The sequence below is a fragment of the Engystomops pustulosus genome, chromosome 1 (genome assembly GCF_040894005.1).
Source record: "Engystomops pustulosus chromosome 1, aEngPut4.maternal, whole genome shotgun sequence".
Classification (NCBI taxonomy): domain Eukaryota; kingdom Metazoa; phylum Chordata; class Amphibia; order Anura; family Leptodactylidae; genus Engystomops; species Engystomops pustulosus.
Window position 1 is genome coordinate 187,149,438 of NC_092411.1, and position 18,898 is coordinate 187,168,335.

General features: G+C 41.8%; 1 protein-coding gene across 2 annotated transcripts in view; it reads left to right on the forward strand.

Moving 5' to 3' along the window:
* Nucleotides 1–18,898, forward strand: part of LOC140069573 (neuronal acetylcholine receptor subunit alpha-7-like) — an 84,980-nt gene that overhangs the window by 53,471 nt on the left and 12,611 nt on the right. The gene's annotated exons all lie outside the window — the stretch shown is intronic.

Sequence of the window (18,898 nt, forward strand, 5' to 3'; positions counted from 1 at the left end):
CATGCACCGAGATATGGTATTGGGTTTATGTGGCCGGCCACCTTGGAGCTTCTGAGTCCCTGCAAACATACGGGGGAAGGGTCTGGAGAGACGGCAGCACAGGACGCCTGGAGGGTCCACAGAGGTAAGTAAATGTTTATTTTTTAAGCTGCCCCCTCCTGGCCACATATAATAAGGTCTTTAAATAATCATTGAATTAGATGACTTGAGTGAAAAAAAATCCTTACAAAAATAATTGCACATGAATCTCATTCCTCAAAGAGTTAAAACTATTTACCTCCTTTATTTGGCCAGATATACACAGCACAGTGGTTTCCATAGTTTTTAGTCAAATAGAATGACTTAAAAGATTTGACAGATTAATATTTCCTTTATACTTTATTAAGGATTCAACCTTGAATTTGTCTTTAAAAAATACACATCAAACTCAGGACCAAACTGCTTGACTTTCAGATGGATTAACACCGGGGACACATTCTTAAAACTCTGGAAACAGCTATGGCTCCTTCACTATTTTTACTGCATTTTGAATTGCCTCTAAATACTGTGGGTTTCAAATGTTTGCTAATATTCTAAATTTGTAATATTTGTGCAATTTGTAATATTTAAAGTATATAGGGGAAATGCCATAAATAATGTTACACCCATAGAATGTTGCATTTTCGGAAAAAAATGCTAAATAAAATGTAAGGTATTATTTTATGATCTTTTGTGATATAATTTGTAAATAGTTGTATCTGGCCAAAGCATTTTGATCTAGAAACATCCATGGAATGGACACGGAGGCATTTATGGATGTATAGACTGCTAATGTTATCATATCAAACCTCTTTCCAGATCCACTTGTTTTCTGGCGGTTAGCGACCCAGGGGGGGAAGGGGTGTGATTTGGTTGGGATGATGTATGCTCTAACATAGTTTCTGGACGTACCGAATCATCCAGTTATCTCATAGACCAGTGATGGCTAACCAGAGGTGGCACTCAGAGCCCTTTCTGTGGGCACCCAGGCCATCACCAGAGATGACTCCAGGTATCTTCCTGCAGTCCCAGACAGCCCAGGACTTGCTGTGCACAGAGCTATTTTAAAGTGACAGGACTACCTGGGACTATTTTCTGCTTTATTGGTGTCCTCAGGTGCTGGTATCAATGAAAACTGTGACAGAGCAGGGAGTATAAATCACAAATTACATTTCTGTGTTGGCACTTTGCGATAAATAAGTGGGTCTTGGATGTAGTTTGGGCACTCGATATCTAAAAGGCCTGTCATAGACTGTAAGCCCTTGCGAGCAGGGCCCTCATTCCTGTTGTTTCATATGACAATGTTATTACTCTGTAATATATTATTTGTATGTTTCCCATAATCTATAAAGCTCTACGGAATTTGATGGCGCTATATAATTAAAGATTATTATTATCCAACAGTTTTGGAAAGAAGACCAGGCCCTAATCCATTTGGTGACATTGACTTCAAAGCCTTTACAACCATCCCCTGATACCCATAAATTGCAGCAAGGGATGAGACACACTATCATACGTGGATGTAGAATATATATCGAAAATTAAACAATGCCCAAGCATTATCTAGGGGAAAGTTCATGCCATAAATGCTACATATATAATCTTGCACTTCCCTCTAGACCCTGTGTATACAAATACATTCACATGGTCATGTAAGCAGTCATAGAGTAGTGGTACTGTGCAGTGGCCATGTATACAGTATCAGTGTAGTGGTACTATGCAGTATCAATGAATGCAGTAGCAGAGTAGTGGTACTGTGCAGTGGCCATGTATACAGTACCAGAGTATTGATGCTGTGGAATATCTCTGAATACAGTAGCAGAATAGTAGTACTGGGCAGTGGTCCCAAGTATGCAATCATAGAGCTGTGGTACTGTGGAGTGGGCATGTATACAGTAGCAGAGTAGTTGTACTGTTCAGTGGTCATGTACACAGTAGCAAAGTAGTGGCACTGTGCAGTATCTATGAATACAGTAGCAGGGTAGTGGTAATGTGCAGTGGCCATGTATACAGTTGGAGAGCATTGATACTTTGCACTATCTCTGAATACAGTTGAAGACTAGTGGTACTGGAGAGTGGTCTTGTATGTAGTCATAGAGTAGTGGTACTGTGCATTGCAAACGTCATGTATATATGTTTATTTTAACCAAATCTCAATAAAAAGTAAACAAATGTATAAAATTTCAACCCCACTTTCCTCTTCCAAACAAAGCATGACAAAATCAAAATATGCAATCTACAAAATATACATGTTGCGAGAACTGGAATGACAGAATTGAAAGTTTTTAATTCCAAAACTATCTGCATTTTTATATCACACAGCACTTATATTGTTTGTAAGGAAGATTTCATCGCCTGAAAGATCTAAGTGTTCTTAATGACCTTAACATTTGCACCTTAGATCCTTTATTGCTAAATAATTAGAGCATATGAAATAGTATATTTGATATACAGCGTTTTGGAAGTTGGCATTTAGGTCAGAACATACTTTGTTCATCTGTTCATTAGATTTTTTCTTTCCCATGTGAAATAAGAGGATAAAGCTTTTCATGCCCTAGAATTGAAAAGCCCTGGAGGCTGGCTGCAGCTATCTCTAAATGACTGTCTAAAACAGCCCTAGCTGATTCTCCTAATTGTAGAATGGAAATCATTCTGCTGGGAATATGGAGATAGTGAAGAGTTGTGACTAGAGTTGGGAATACTACAATGGGAACTGGTTCCATGTACCCATTCATTTCTCCCAATGTGGCCGCTGAATGTAAATGTATAGCTATCATTTTATTAGATGAGACGTGTTTCTGAAGATAATGCATCCCCAATAACAGTGATGGCACCTGCTACATGACCTTGTCTTGTATTACGGGCAGCAATCCAATGTAATTATTCCTACATTCTCCAGGCTCCGCCGAGCAGTGGACTTCATTGCATTATTGTTCACTAGAGTTCTATAACTCAGGAGGGTTGGAACTATTTCAATACAGTAATGTTACAAAAAACTGTAACTCCTAACTGCTTTGGACAACTTTATCATGTTGTACGTATGGCCACAGCATTATACCGATGATCTGAAAATCTCAGTCCTACAGTGTGACTACCGTTTAAAGGGGTATTCCAGGAATATGCATGTCTGATACAAAATTCCATAATGCTATAAATAAATGAATACAACAAAACTCAATGTCATGAATCATAAAATGGAGACTATTTGCTCCCTGAGATGAGTGGAGCAGCCGGTTGTGCATGGCCGGGCTGCCCCATACATCTCTATGTAGCTGATTGCAGAGAACCTTACTCGGTAATCTCTTTCAGCTCCATAGAGATTAATGGGGCAGCCCGGACATTTGGGGCTGCTCCTATCATCTCAGGGAGCAAAGAGGGGTCCAATGGAGGTAACTCAGACCCATCGGACCCCCAGTGCTTGTGATCTCGTGGGTCTCATTACTGTGACCCCACTGATCAGCAAGTTAGGTCCTATCTTATGGATAGGGCCTTAATTGTTTAATTATTTAAAAAACCCTTTTAAATAGTTGAATTTTATGATTCTTATAGGTCTTTCTAAAGTAGGCAGAGTTATCTCCAAGATGGCCACCACTGGAAACTACATCTCCCATGATCCTTCTCAGTAACCCCCCTTCCTCTTAAGCTCTGCTCCCAGTGATGATCTAATACACTGTCCTGCTCTGTTACCATGGTAATGATGTGTGTAACTGCCATCCCTGCACATTACCTCACTGAGATGGGGCTCACCACAACACTGGCCATACTGGATGCACTGCAACCAACTGACTACAGCCAAACATAATGATGGTCACATGACTTGCCCAGGCAGGTGCAAGCCACGTGATTTGGACATGTGACCAGTGACTGTCTTCTGTCCTGTGTCTCCTCTGCAGGGACAACATCAATAGACTGATTCAAGATCCAGTACCATTTTAATTATTAAATATAGTCTATGTACACAGCGTTTTTCTGCTCAGGGAAGCAAAATTTTTAACTCACAACTAATTATCCATTAGGGGGGGATTAAACAGTGTGTTTAAAGTTCTGTCAGTTTCTAGCTGGAAAACAATTGTCTTTTGCTGGAGCAGAAAAAGACTGTTGGCTCCTTCTTTAGACCTACTTTTATTTGGCCTAAACTGTGCACCAGAATTTTGGCGCATGGACGATTTCCTGCAAGCCACACCCACCTTTCTTTCAAGGCCACACCCATCTCCAAGAGGCCACGCACCCTTATTCGGACAAGTCGTGAAAGTCCCAAAAAAAGGGGTCTAAAAGCCTGGATAACTGTGGTGCAAGGTATTTTAGACAGTGTTTTTGGCGCAAAACCACCAGAATCGTGGCGCAAGTGCAACTACAAATCCTCCCCATTATCTTAGATTTTAATGACTGATTCCAAGCGGAATTATACTTATTCCTGGAATACCCCTTTAAGTGAACCAAAGCTCAATATACACAGCATAAAGCATACATAAAGAAATTAAATGTAATAATTTCTTTCATTAAAGGGGTTTTCCCACGAACGCAAGTTAGGCCCTATCCACCGGACACCCGTTTAGCTACAAATCTGACACAATTCGAAAGAATATAATAAAACATCCTGAGGTAGAATCATTATGTAAATGAGCAGAAATCGTTGTTTTCATTATACTACATTGTTAGACATAACTCATTTATGTATGCATTCCCCAGACACATTACCGTATATTCCGGCGTATAAGACGACCTGGTGTATAAGACGACCCCCCTACTTTCCTGTTTAAAATATAGAGTTTAAGATATATTCGCCGTATAAGACTACCTCTTTTCCAACGCATACAAAACACCGGTAAAAATTAATAAAAAACAGATTTAAATTTAACATGGTCCTTTTTTTAATTTAAATTCTTATGACATGCAGGTATATAGCAGGAAAACTGTCGCTCATAAACATAAGGCATACAACAACAACATTACCATTACAGCACAGCCCCCAGTAGTATACAGCACTGCCCCCAGTAGTATACAGCACAGCCCCCAGTAGTATACAGCACAGCCCCCAGTAGTATACAGCACAGCCCCCAGTAGTATACAGCACTGCCCCCAGTAGTATACAGCACTGCCCCCAGTAGTATACAGCACAGCCCCCAGTAGTATACAGCACAGCCCCCAGTAGTATACAGCACAGCCCCCAGTAGTATACAGCACAGCTCCCAGTAGTATACAGCACTGCCCCCAGTAATATCCAGCACTGCCCCCAGTAGTATACAGCACAGCCCCCAGTAGTATACAGCACAGCCCCCAGTAGTATACAGCACTGCCCCCAGTAGTATACAGCACAGCTCCCAGTAGTATACAGCACTGCCCCCAGTAATATCCAGCACAGCCCCCAGTAGTATTCAGCACAGCCCCCAGTAGTATACAGCACAGCCCCCAGTAGTATACAGCACAGCCCCCAGTAGTATACAGCACAGCCCCCAGTAGTATACAGCACTGCCCCCAGTAATATCCAGCACTGCCCCCAGTAGTATTCAGCACAGCCCCCAGTAGTATACAGCACAGCCCCCAGTAGTATACAGCACAGCCCCCAGTAGTATACAGCACTGCCCCCAGTAGTATACAGCACAACTCCCAGTAGTATACAGCACTGCCCCCAGTAATATCCAGCACAGCCCCCAGTAGTATTCAGCACAGCCCCCAGTAGTATACAGCACAGCCCCCAGTAGTATACAGCACAGCCCCCAGTAGTATACAGCACTGCCCCCAGTAGTATACAGCACAGCCCCCAGTAGTATACAGCACAGCCCAGCCCAGCATTAATAGAAAATAATAAACTTATATACTCAGCCCGTGAGCCCTCTCCATGCACCGGGACCCGCCCTATAAGACGATTACCGGCGTATAAGACGACCCCAAAGAAGACAGAAGATTTTTCTGTCTTCAAAAGTCGTCTTATACGCCGGTATATACAGTAACATAATTTTTGGTTTTGTTAAACTGAACATCTATATTTATTTTTTTTTAAATCAACAATAAAACACATACACAGCACATAAATGGTGGTCTTGCAGGAGCCCGCATAAAGGAGAAAAATACAGAGAATTCATTAAAATTTAGTACATGACCTTTTAACAACAAACAAATTGAAATATAAACAGCACAAAGCACCCATCTAATGGTGTAACCAGATAAGGGCGAGTAAGACCCATACATATTAGGGTATTTGGGGAACCGCAGTAATGGAAGAGTCAAGCCATTTATCCCAAATGTAATGGAACCTCCTATTCTTCTTCCTATGCATAAATAACCACTTTTTGAGCGGGATGGTGTTTTCACTGTTTTGATTCAGTCACAGAGAGAGGGGGGATGTGCAGCCATCCAAAATCTAGCAACTGTATTATTGGCTTAATACAAAGTTTTGGTACTGACAGCACACTCTGCAGTGGATTGGAACAATTCAGGGTCTATTAGAAGGAGACAGAGCTTAGGGTCATCAGGGACAGCTACTCCCATTTTAATGATCATAAATTTATGAACCTGCTACCAGAACCGGTGAAAGGCAGGACAATAATAGGTGAAAGAAGGTTCAGAGCACTTAGGACAGAGGTCCGGAAACCCAGGCAGAAATATACTTATCCTACTAGTTGTTAGGTATGCTTGATAGAGTATATATATTGGAGACATTCTGTCCCCCAAGTTGGGGGAGGCCATCTTAGGTGAAGAGAGGGCAGGATCCCACTTCTCGTCTGTGAAGGTACCAGGGTCCCTCTCCCACCGTTTCCTCAGCGGGGCAGGTGTTTGTTTGATGTGTATGGATAGTAACTTGCTGTACAACTAGGCTATGTGGGCCCTAACCAAGGCTTCCGGGACGGGAACAGGAAGGGAGTTTTTTACCAACTGATCACCTGGAAACTGTGTGTTTATAGCATGACGGAGTTGAAGGTATAGCAGGCGGAAGGAGTTTGGCAAGTCATAGGAATCATTTAACTGCTAAAATGAGTGGTGGACTCCATCTATACAGACATCCCCCATTTGAACATCCCCCTGGCCCTTCATCTAGGCAACAGGGAAAGTTCAGAAAGAGCTGGGTTATTCCACAAGGGGGTGCAGTTGTCAAACCCAGTGGCACAGTAGAAGAAGTTGGTGCAGAAAGGGGGATGTCCCCTGGTCCTTCTGTCCCCACCAAAGAGGAAAGGTTCATGTGAAGTATGTAGACTAGAATAGGGGCCGACAAGAATTGGCACAGAATATACACTGGGGACTGGCGCAGAATCTACAGGATTTTAGGTAGGAGAACCATTTTAACACAGACAGGGACAGATAGGAATAGTTTGACCATGCCACTGTGCGCAACGCACCAAGGCCAGATGGGGAATAGTAGTCCACAATAGATCATGTAACCCGCACTCCTAGGTATGTGATCCTAGGATGTCACATGAAGAGGTTGAGATGCAGCTTCAGCCATGGGAACAAAGTAATCAATAGGAAGAATATGTGACTTAGTCCAATTAATCCTAAGGCCCAAATGGGTGTCAAACTCTGTAATTTCCTACAGCACTACACTCAGAGGGGGCCCCAGGCCTCCAAAAAAGCAAGGTGTCATCAGCGTATAAACAAATCGTTTCCACCTCCCTACCCATTGTCAACCCTAATAGCATACAGGAGGGGAGATAGGGTGCAGCCTTGGTGGGTTCCCCTAGCTAGTGACAGCTGCCTGGAGGGAAATCCATTTACCAGAGCAGAGGACACATGGGAGTGATACAACAGGCAAACCCGGGCCGCGAACTCCCTAGGGAGGCCAAACCGCTCCAGCACTAGCCAACGGTAAGGCCACTCCACTCCAAGTCAAAGGCCTTGGCTGAGTGCAGTGAGACCAAGGCCCTTGGCCCATTGTGTCATGGACAACCTCAAGATAGAGCATGAACAGAATTTTCAAATGCTACAGTGGTAGTGGTTGATAAGATGTATTATTTACAAATCAATGAGTCTTTGTCCAACATTTGGCTTAAAGTTTTACATTACATTATATAGTTAAAGAGTTTGTCCAATTTTATCAAATTAAAAGGGTTGTCCACTCTTTAACATAAATTGCCTTTACTCCCATAATAATAATCCCTGAATACTCCCAATTGATTCATCATCCTTGATGTTTCCTTTATTGCGGTGTGTAGACTCTGTGCAGTCTGTATAGTCATGTAAACAAAGATCCTACACTGGAAAATAGGAGGGACCTGCAGGAGATTATGACTCATCCTGCTACCTTCTCCCCGAGACAGACTGAGAGAAAAAAGACACACTGGAGGCTGCCATTACGGATGGACTGCAGGAGGGAGAAACAGGAAGTTATGTAGAGATGCAAAGTGCAGCATGTGGATAACAGGGAAAGTCTGAGGCTCTCACAGGAGGCAAAGACACAATAATATGAAAGGGGTTGGCCACTTTTCAATAAATCTCTTCCATTAGACATGTCTCTATATGTATATGTATACATGGAAGAGATTTATTGAAAAGTGGCCAACCCCTTTCATATTATTGTTGGTATAATCCAAAGTTATACAATTCCAAAATACTGCCCCACATTTATCAAAAACTGTACAAACTTCACTATGTTTGCCTGTCAAGTGTGCAGGGTTCATGAAGAATGGGCGCCTCAATTAATGCACTGCTCCGACAAATTTTGTTTTGTGCATCTATAACATAGAGCATGTGAAACAATTCTGTTGGACATGTTATGATATATGTTGCACACAGTCCTACTGTGCACCAGATTGCTCCTTTCAGTGCCAAGTCAGACAGAAAACTGGTGCAGGAGCTTTGATAAATGTGCGCCATTGCCTTCAGTTTTCCACGTTTTTTGAGATCTCTAGTTGCTATAATTCAATAGAAAGTTTCATTGCTTACTTCCTGTGGATAATTCTGTCATTGTTAAAGTCACACAGATGCACGGTTTGTATCACAGACACTAATCAGAGCTGTGGGTTATGATAAGTCATATGTGATATCACATGACTTTGGACAGATTATTATCCACTGGAAGTAAACAATGGGCCACATTTATCAAAACTAGAGCAATCTGTACTATGTGCAGTTTGCCTGTGGAGTGTGTCGGGTATACCAGATTAATCAAAACTGGCACACGGTTTTCATTTATCCGCCACCCCCCACACTGCTCTGGAAGTGCGAACCATTCTTTTTTTGGTGCACTTTGTTCATGCTGCAGAATTGTGGCGCAGACAGAACTGTGGTGCATGTCAGTAATAAATCTGGCGTAAACTCTGACTAAGCACTAACACTCCCTTTTAGGTGGACATTGTTTCTGTCTTGTTGGACACAGTGCAGCCATGACACAAAACTGGCGCAGACACTTTATAAATACATGTACAAGCAGTATGCATGTTCTTTTTAGTGCAAAGTCAGACAGAAAACTGGCGCACACGCTTAAATAAATGTGGCCCAATGACTTTTCCAATATAATGCAAGCAGAGATCTAAAAAAATGTGAGGAAATTGATACAGAAAGTATATTTTCTGTATACAATCAAGGACATTTGATGAAAATGGACAATCGCTTTAACAAGGCTTTTAGGTCACTGCTTTTCTCTATTATTTTATCATTAACTCTGTTTTCCTAGCTAATTACCATACGCCTCCTAATGAGGCATAATATTGTTTTCAGTATAAAATACTAGTATCATTATGAGGGAAATGAGCAAGAAAGATAATATGAAAATGTGTCTTCAAAGTAAAGTCATAAACATTGGGATTGTCTTATTAGGAGAAAGAATGTGAGACTGATTGCGGAGAACTAAGTGCTGTTCAATAATTAGTCATTGAAATGTAAAATTTACATTTTATTCACTAATTAGAATCATTTACATGACTGTTTTTCTTTCCAAAACAGGTTTATTTATTAGAGTTATGTCTCAAATTTGAAAACCATTAATGGCATTTGTTAGATTGTTATATATAATCTGAAAATGGCAGACAATTATAAAGAAGAAATTTATATAGATGGGTTTTGTGCGTCAGCAAAGCTACTGTAAATTAACAATAGTGGAGACAAAATAGTAGAGGCAAAATAAGTGAGGAGTGGTACGTGGTGTCCTCGCTGGTATACTTTGCTTAGCCCCTTACTCATATTTAGAAAGAGATAATCAATAATCAAACTAATAATACCTGTGTTGACCTAGAATCAAACATCCACAAGCAATATGATAACACAATAAAGGAAAGCTTAAATAGATAACCTGCACAGTATAGTATCTATATCTATACTGAATGGAGAAGCAGGTTTTGGAGTACGTGACATCCAAAAGTTCTCTGTGGAATAGATATAGGTGAGCGGAGCCTTGTTAGCTCCTTAAAGGGGTTTTCCCACAAAGAATAGTTAGGCCCTATCCATGGGATAGGGCCTAACTTGCTCATCAGTGGGGGTCTCAGTGCTGAGACCCCCACAAATCACAAAAATGAAGGGTCTGATGGGGTCCCGCGTACCTCCGTCGGACCCATCGTCACTCCGTCAGATTAATGGAGCAGACGGCCGCACATGACATGTTCTGCTCCTTTAATCTCTATGGATCTGACTGAAATTGCCGAACGCTGAGACCCCTACTGATCAGCAAGTTAGGCCCTATCCAGAACACATTTATTAACATCTTTAAGAATAATTATATTCATAATTATTGATAGAAGAATGGAGGTGATGTTTGGGGTTCAAATAATAAACTCAACATTTAGTTCCAATTGTCCTCATTACTTAGTAGCGAAGGAACCGGATGTACACTCATTAGTGATTATAAATTCATTCTTCAGCAGCGGGGCTGAAGCCACTGCTTTTGAAAACACGTTAGGTGATAGCCTTTTTATTAGTCTTTGGTATTTCCGTCAAACAGAGTATTTTTTTTGTGTACAAGTAATAAAGATTGACCTATATACTATGAAGAGCATATCTTAAGGAACTAACAAAGCTTCGCTCACCTTTATCTATTCCACAGAGAACTTTTAGATATAACGTTCTCAAAACACCCGCTTCTCCATTCAGTGGATACTGTGTTAGCTATTTATGCTTTCCTTTATAGTTTTAACATATTGCTTATGAATGCTTGATTTTTAGGTCAGCGCCGGTATTATACATTAGCTTAAAAATACAGAAAAAGTATTCCGATTTTTTTAAATTTAGAAATTAATACAAAACCTCTGAAAATGGAATAAGATTTAAAATACATACTGTGCCTTGCATTTTTTGCATTACTTTTCCCTGGATTATTTTTTAATGTTATTGTATTCTCACAATTCATTTAATAACTGGACTTCTTTTATGAAATCTTTTGCTGTCTTATCTAAGCTAGCAACAGAAACACTTAAATACAAAGAATCCAGCTTTATAGACTATTGCTCATAAAGACTCAAAAAGAATTACAAAGTCATACTGCATTGTATAAGTATGAAATAATCTGTAATCTTTATGAAAATGTTATTCGTAGACTGTGATCATGACTGCAATGATTCAATTGTGCTTAACTCATAATACATTTCGTAATTTTAGAGTGTGCTGAATTAGGCATTGCTTTTTCCAAATTGATGCCCTTTTAAGATGGTGTGTAGGGCCAATCTATATGGTGCTATAAACTACGGCTAACAGTAGTTACATTTCTAGGCCTGGTTATTCTTGAAATTGTAAAGCTACACCACCTAAGCTGGAGATTGTTGTATTCTTGAGGAAGCAATACTCCTCTCTAATTGGTAACATATCTTGGAAAAATGTCAAACTATACAGGTTAGAGTAAAAAATATAAAATATATTTATTAAAAAAAAATCTATAAAAGCATACCTTTGAAAACCTACAAAAATATCTTAGCAAAATCCCACACGAGACTACAAACTTTTTTACTGAAACAATGACACAACAAACATTCTCCTGTAAAGCAAATAATGTGACCCTACAAGTGCTGCATCACAATCATTCTCGTATAAAATTGATCCACAATGGCCTTCAATGAGTTTATGGAGCTTTGATATTGATGATCTATCAATATTGGGAGTTTGGCCCCTCTGCCAAAAAGCTGTACCTGCTATCACCAGAGCTACACAGTAAAGGCAGCCAGAAGCAATTGTGTTGTTGCCAAGCCAAGAAATAATTTATTTATAAGGAGAAGAAAGGAATTAGTGAGGGAAGATACAACAAATATTTATTACACTCTTTTTTTTTATTATTGTATGGGGACACTACCGAATTTAAAACAGTTGTGCCCTTAAATGGTTAAAATAAGAGTATAAGAGAATGAGAGTCACAATGTGGTGACAGTGAGATGTGAAAGACTGTAAACCAAGGTGACACGTAAAACAGTGGTTCCCAACCGTTTTTTCCCCAGGGACCGGCTGTAAACATACATTTTCTCCAGGGACCGGGAGGGGCATGCGGTTGGTGTCATAGTTTCATAGCCAAAAATGTACCGTATTTTTCGGCCTATAAGGCGCACCGAACTATAAGGAGCACCTCTGATAAATGCCTGCTAAGACATCTAGGTTCATGTATAAGGCGCACTGGAGTATAAGGCACAGGATCAAATGCTGTACCTAAAAATGACCAGCAGGTGGCAGACCTGTGCACAGTTCAAGCCATCTACACTTCCCGGGAAACTTGTCTTCAGCGTGTCAGAGAGCTCCGATCTCAGAGGTATGGGCTGCTGGGGGTTAATGCAGGGTGATGCTGCAGGGGTTAAGCGGTCTCCCTCTGCCCCTTCTCCTTCCCTCCTCAGCCAGGGTGTTATTCCTGTGGGGTTCCTCTTGGCTCCTTCTCTTTCCCCTGTTAAAGGGCTGTCAGGTATGGGGGATTGTTTACTGATGATGATGATGATGATTGCCTCGTGGTCGGCACTATGTCAGCTCCGGTCTCTCTGTGCTAGCGGAGGGCAGGATGCGCACAATGTTAGTTGTGGTACCAGGGCACTTCAGGAGCCAAGGACCCTGTATAATGTGTGGGAAGGTGCAGGAAATTTCTGGGGATGGAGCTTTTAAACATTGGTAAATGTACAGTACATCTTGTCTGCAGTACATTTCTGTATAAGTTCATATATAAGGCGCACTGGCCTATAAGGCGCACCTTTGATTTCTGAGAAAATTAAAGGATTTTTGGTGCGCCTTATAGGCCGAAAAATACGGTATGTTTGCAAGCCCCACCATAACTCCCTGTGTGCCTAGCTTATATTGTTCCAATTCCTGAAGAAGTGCCCCCACTTATATTGTCCCCTTTCCTGTAGCACCCCACCCATATCCCCTTTCCTTTAGCTGCCCCCATCCTCTCCTTCCAATGTGCCCTTTCCCAGCCAAACTCTGTAAGAAAAAAAAATCCAGTACTCACCTATCTTCTACACCTTCAGCGGTCTTCTCTTCCTTCACTTCTCTTCGGAATTAGTGCATGGTGCTATTGTCAGGAGAAATTATGTGATGACATCATCATGCACTCTGGCAATAGAGCAGTGCATTAACGTGGAAATGAAGTAAAGGAAGAGAAGACTGCTGCAGGGGAACAGTGAAGGTAAGTAATGTTTTTTTTTCTGTTTATACAGAGATCTGCCGGTCTTGGGCCGTTGACTGCTGGTTGGAAAAGTATAATGCAAACAATATCTAAATAATGTAAAACCTGCCCCAAAGACAAATTCTCCAAATATTGCCAATCTAATGTATATTTATAAGTGTGAGGGTTCATGAAAGTGTGAGATCTTCATGAAAACTTCTGTGATGATAACTCAGAACTCAGAAGTAACAAAGGAATAATAAATGAAGAGGGTACATTCTGTACATACTATTTGTTGTTTAGTCCCATTCGTCTAGAACTATTGACATTAGAAGTCTACACAATTGCTAGTAAGTTGCAGAATTTATTGCTTCATAAATCATACAAATTTGAGATCTTCTCTAAATTCTTGTACACATGTCTCAGTTTATTATTTCCAAAGGGCTGGGACAATAGAGTGGTAACCAGAACAAATTGAAAAATGGAAAAATTGTAGCATATTCTAGACAACATCTGTTAAAATAACTCCTGCTGAAAGGATGAGCAGAATTGAAGATACAAAATTTAGAGAGTATTTTGGAGGGTCAGAAGTTCAGCATCTGTTAGCAATGTGCACAACGCACAGCAGCATTTCCCTGCATTTGGAATCAATTTACAAATGTTGGTATCTTTTGCCACAAGTGATAATGAAAATGTTCCCTTTTATTAACATTTATCTACATTTCCACGTAATTCAATTATTATCTCCCTGTTTTAATCTAAATGACTCATGAACCGCAGACTGTAGCTTTGGTTACTAAAGTCCCATGTTGCCTTTCACTTAGACAAGGCATTGTATGAATTGTAGGCAGGATGATAATGGTATTTGTTCAGCTAAAATAAAAACTGCCACCAAATCGTCGACAGCGAAAGTTTGCCAGACAAATTTTGGAATTTGGCAATTCATTACCTACCATTAAGGTGGCTATAAACTAACAGGGTAATCACCTGGAGAGAAAATTCACAGGTTCTGTGCCACAGGACTGGTGCAGGGCAAATGTGGTGCTAATATACAAAAAGGATCAAAAAGTTATCCTGGAAACTACAAATCTGTGAGCTTAACTTCTGTTGTGTGAAAAATATTTAAAGGGTTTGTTAGAGAGGAATGGCTGATCATCATAAGGATATTGTTTTCTATGTATACAAATCACTTGTCAGATCGCACATGGAATATTGTGTACAGTTTTGGGAACCAGTGTATAAAATGGACTGGAATGGGTACGGAGGGCAGAAACCAAGATTATTAGGAGAATGGGGGGACTAGAAAAGAACATTTTACAAAACTTGGGGTTATTCTATTTAGAAAAAAGAAGGCTAATGGAAAATATCATTGCTATGCACAAATACCTGAAAGTCTTTAAGTATCTGTCCAAAGGTCTTTTTATACCTAGGCCTGTGACCTAAGCCTAGAGGCGATTCTACCATTGCCATATACAGAGATTCTTTACTGTAAGAGCAGTGAGACTATGGAACTCTCTGCCACAGGAGGTTGTTATGGCGGATACTTTGCACATGTTCAAGAGAGACCTGGATGCCTTTCTGGAGAGAAAAAATATTACGGGTTATGGGAATAAAACACTTATTTAATCCTATAGAATTGGACTTCATGGACCTGCTTCTTCTTGCAGCCTACTATGATCTATTTTGATAATTTGATTTCAACATTTCAATTGCAAAACAGTTGGTGTCTGTGAAGTTCCTCCATTCTCAGGTCGTGTCATGGGGTGCACTTATGCTAGAAGGCCTGGCAACTTAGCAAATAAAACTGTACCCATCAATGCAAGATGTTGTATTTATACTAAATTCTACTATCCTAGCCCTGGCACCCACAAAACTTTACTGCTTCCACCTATACTACTTATTAATTCATGTTAAGAAGGCAAATGGGTGCTGTTCTACATGAATCCCTCAACAATTTAGAGACCTAAAAGACAGATAACCCAATTAGCTATAAGATTAATTAAAAATAATACCAGTAGCATTATCTCTTCAGGAACTTATGTTCTTTAAGGCTACAAATAGCTACTTAATAAGTTTTTAAGATTTCATACACAAATGTGCAGTACAGTCATTAAAAATACAATTGTGTGATAAAAAAAATAGAAAAATGGTTACCAAGATATATACATACACTACAAATGCAAAAAAGTCACCTCCCATTTATATGGATCCCTCTGAGACTTAAATTGGATAACTCTCCGCAGATAATTGTCACACTGGCACTACTGTCTCTAATCAACTGAGTACCCCATTCTCTATTACCCCACACCAAACCTGACAGTGTTACACATAGAATCAGTGTTGTTATATGATTTGGTGGAGTTCCTGGCGAGATACAGTCCCAAAATTTGCAAGGGGAGATTCAGTTTCAATTCAGTGTCTGAAAAATGCCATATTCTTACCGAATTTACTCGATGAATAGATTTTTTTACTTCTATTGATAAGACACTTGTGAGCAAGGAGAATATTGATGGTGGTTATTATATGTGTAATGTCCTATTATGCTGTATATCTGTAAACTGTCTGGCACGATTGTAACAGTTGATACCTATAGCAGAACCGTATATAAGATCCTTATTATCATTCTCTATAATATTCTGACACGTATGCTGCTGCAGTTATACATTGCAGATAGACAGGACTAAGATAGAAGAAAAAACTAACAATAATGTTACTATAAATCTTTTCTGTTTTCTCTCTGATTGCTTTGGTTGTTTTACTCGCCTACAGTCCATCTTTTCCACCAATACCAACTATCCACATCAATGCCACACTTCTTCACTCACCTTTGTACACCACTCACACATTATATACTTTATGTAACCACATTGGTTTTTTCAGCTCCGTTTATACAATCGAAGAAAGAACTTTTGATGTGGCTGGTGCCGCTGCGGGTCATGCATCCTGTAATATACTAGACTGGCTGAATGTAGACATGATCCAATATAAGTTCAATAAAATAAATGTGTAAAAGGCTTCTGGGCCAGATGGGTTACACCTAGAGATGAGCGAACATACTCGTCCGAGCTTGATGCTCGTTCGAGCATTAGCGTACTCGAAACTGCTCATTGCTCGGACAAATACTTCGCCCGCTCGAGAAAATGGCATCTCCCGCCGTTTTGCTTTTTGAAACAGAAACAGAGCCAATCACAAGCCAAGAGACTCTGCACTCCACCCAGCATGACGTGGTACCCTTACACGTCAATAGCAGTGGTTGGCTGGCCAGATCAGGTGACCCTGGAATAGACGAGCCCCTGCCTGCGCTGCTCGGATCATTCTGTGTCTGGATGCCGCTAGGGAGAGAGCTGCTGCTGGTCAGGGAAAGCGTCAGGCTGGTCATATACTGCCGACGCCGAGGATTGCGGGGCCTACCTCGGTCCAGGTCTCAAAGGCCTACTATGCCTCCTCCTCCTCCCACCCCTCCTCCACCTCCTCCTCTGAATTACCATTCGTGGGCATGGCGCCATCAGTCGGTAGCACTAGGCACAGCAGCAGTGCCTAGGCGATAAAAGGCACACCGCCCAAGAGTTATTACAGGGCATCACGGCGCAGACTGATCTGTGGCTGGCACCGCTGAACCTGAAGCCAGGCATGGTTGTGTGTGACAACGGCCGTAACCTGGTGGCAGCTCTGCAACTCGGCAGACTGACACATGTGCCATGCCTGGCCCATGTGTTAAATCTCATAGTTCAGCGTTTCCTCAAGACATACCCCAATCTGTCTGATTTGCTCACGAAGGTGCACCGCATCTGTGCGCATTTCAGGAAGTCCAGCACAGATGCTGCCACTCTCAGGGCAGCGCAGCGCCGCCTCCAACTGCCCGCTCACCGACTGTTGTGCGACGTGCCCACGAGGTGGAATTCAACACTAACCATGTTATCCAGAGTTTACCAGCAGCGCAGAGCGATTGTAGACTGCCAGATGTCAACTTCCACCAGAACTGGTAGTCAGGTCAGTCAGCTTCCTCAAGTCTACAATGAGGAGTGGACGTGGATGTCTGATATCTGTCAGGTGCTGAGTAACTTTGAGGAGTCAACACAGATGGTCAGTGGTGATGCCGCCATCATCAGCCTCACCATCCCGCTGCTTGGCCTGTTGAAAAACTCTCTGGTCAGCATGAAGTCGGAAGCTTTGCGCTCGTCACAAGAGACGGGGGAAGAAGATTCACATGTTGATAGCCAAAGCACCCTTAGGTCTGTTTCTCAGCGCATATTGGAGGAGGTGGAGGAGGATGAGGAGGAAGAGGAGGAGAATGTTGGCGAGACAGAAGAGGGGACCATTGTTCAGTCCTTCACTGTTCAGCGTGTATGGGCAGAAGAAGAGGAGTTGGAGGAGTTGGAGGAGGAGGAAATGGACAGTCAGGCCAGTGAGGGGAGTGAATTCTTGCGCGTTGGGACTCATATGGCGCATATGGCAGATTTCATGCTAAGCTGCCTATCCCGTGACCCTCGCGTTCAACGAATTTATTCCAGCACCGATTACTGGGTATTCATTCTCCTGGACCCACGGTACAAGCAAAATCTTTCCACTCTCATCCCTGGAGAGGAAAGGAGTGTGAGAATGCATGAATACCAGCAGGCCCTGGTGCACAAGCTGAAACAGTATTTCCCTTCTGACAGCGCTAGCGGCAGAGGGCGTACTTCTGCGGGACAAGTAGCGAGGGAGAGTAGGCGACCAGGCAGCTTGTCCAGCACTGGCAGGGGTACGCTTTACAAGGCCTTTACCAGTTTTATGTCACCCCAGCAAGACACTGTCACCTGTCCCCAGTCTCGGCAGAGTAGGGCTGATCTTTACAGAAAGATGGTGAGGGAGTACGTAGCTGACCATACCATCGTTCTAAATGATCACACAGCTCCCTACAACTACTGGGTTTCAAAGCTGGACATGTGGCACGAACTGGCGCTGTACGCCTTGGAGGTTCTTGCCTGCCCTGCCGCTAGCGTGTTGTCCGAGCGGGTTTTCAGTGCAGCTGGTGGCATCATCACCGATAAGCGTACACGCCTGTCGACTGACAGCGCTGACAGGCTGACGCTTATCAAGATGAATAAAGCCTGGATTTCTCCGCATTTCCACTCTCCACCAGGTGAAAGGAGCTGAACCTGAATAATGTATGCACTCCTCCTCCTCATTGTCCTCCTTCTCCTCCTCTTTGTACACTAAAGCAGAGGAAACTGGCTATTTTTTTGCCAGGGCCAACTGGCTCTGGCTATAGTACTCTATGTATTTAATTTTTCTGGAGGGCCAACTACCCTGTCCTCTGTTTTAAACAATTTTTGGGAGTGCCACATACAGGCACTCAATCTATGTAATTTTTCTGGAGGACCAGCTACCTGTTCCTCTGGTTTGAAA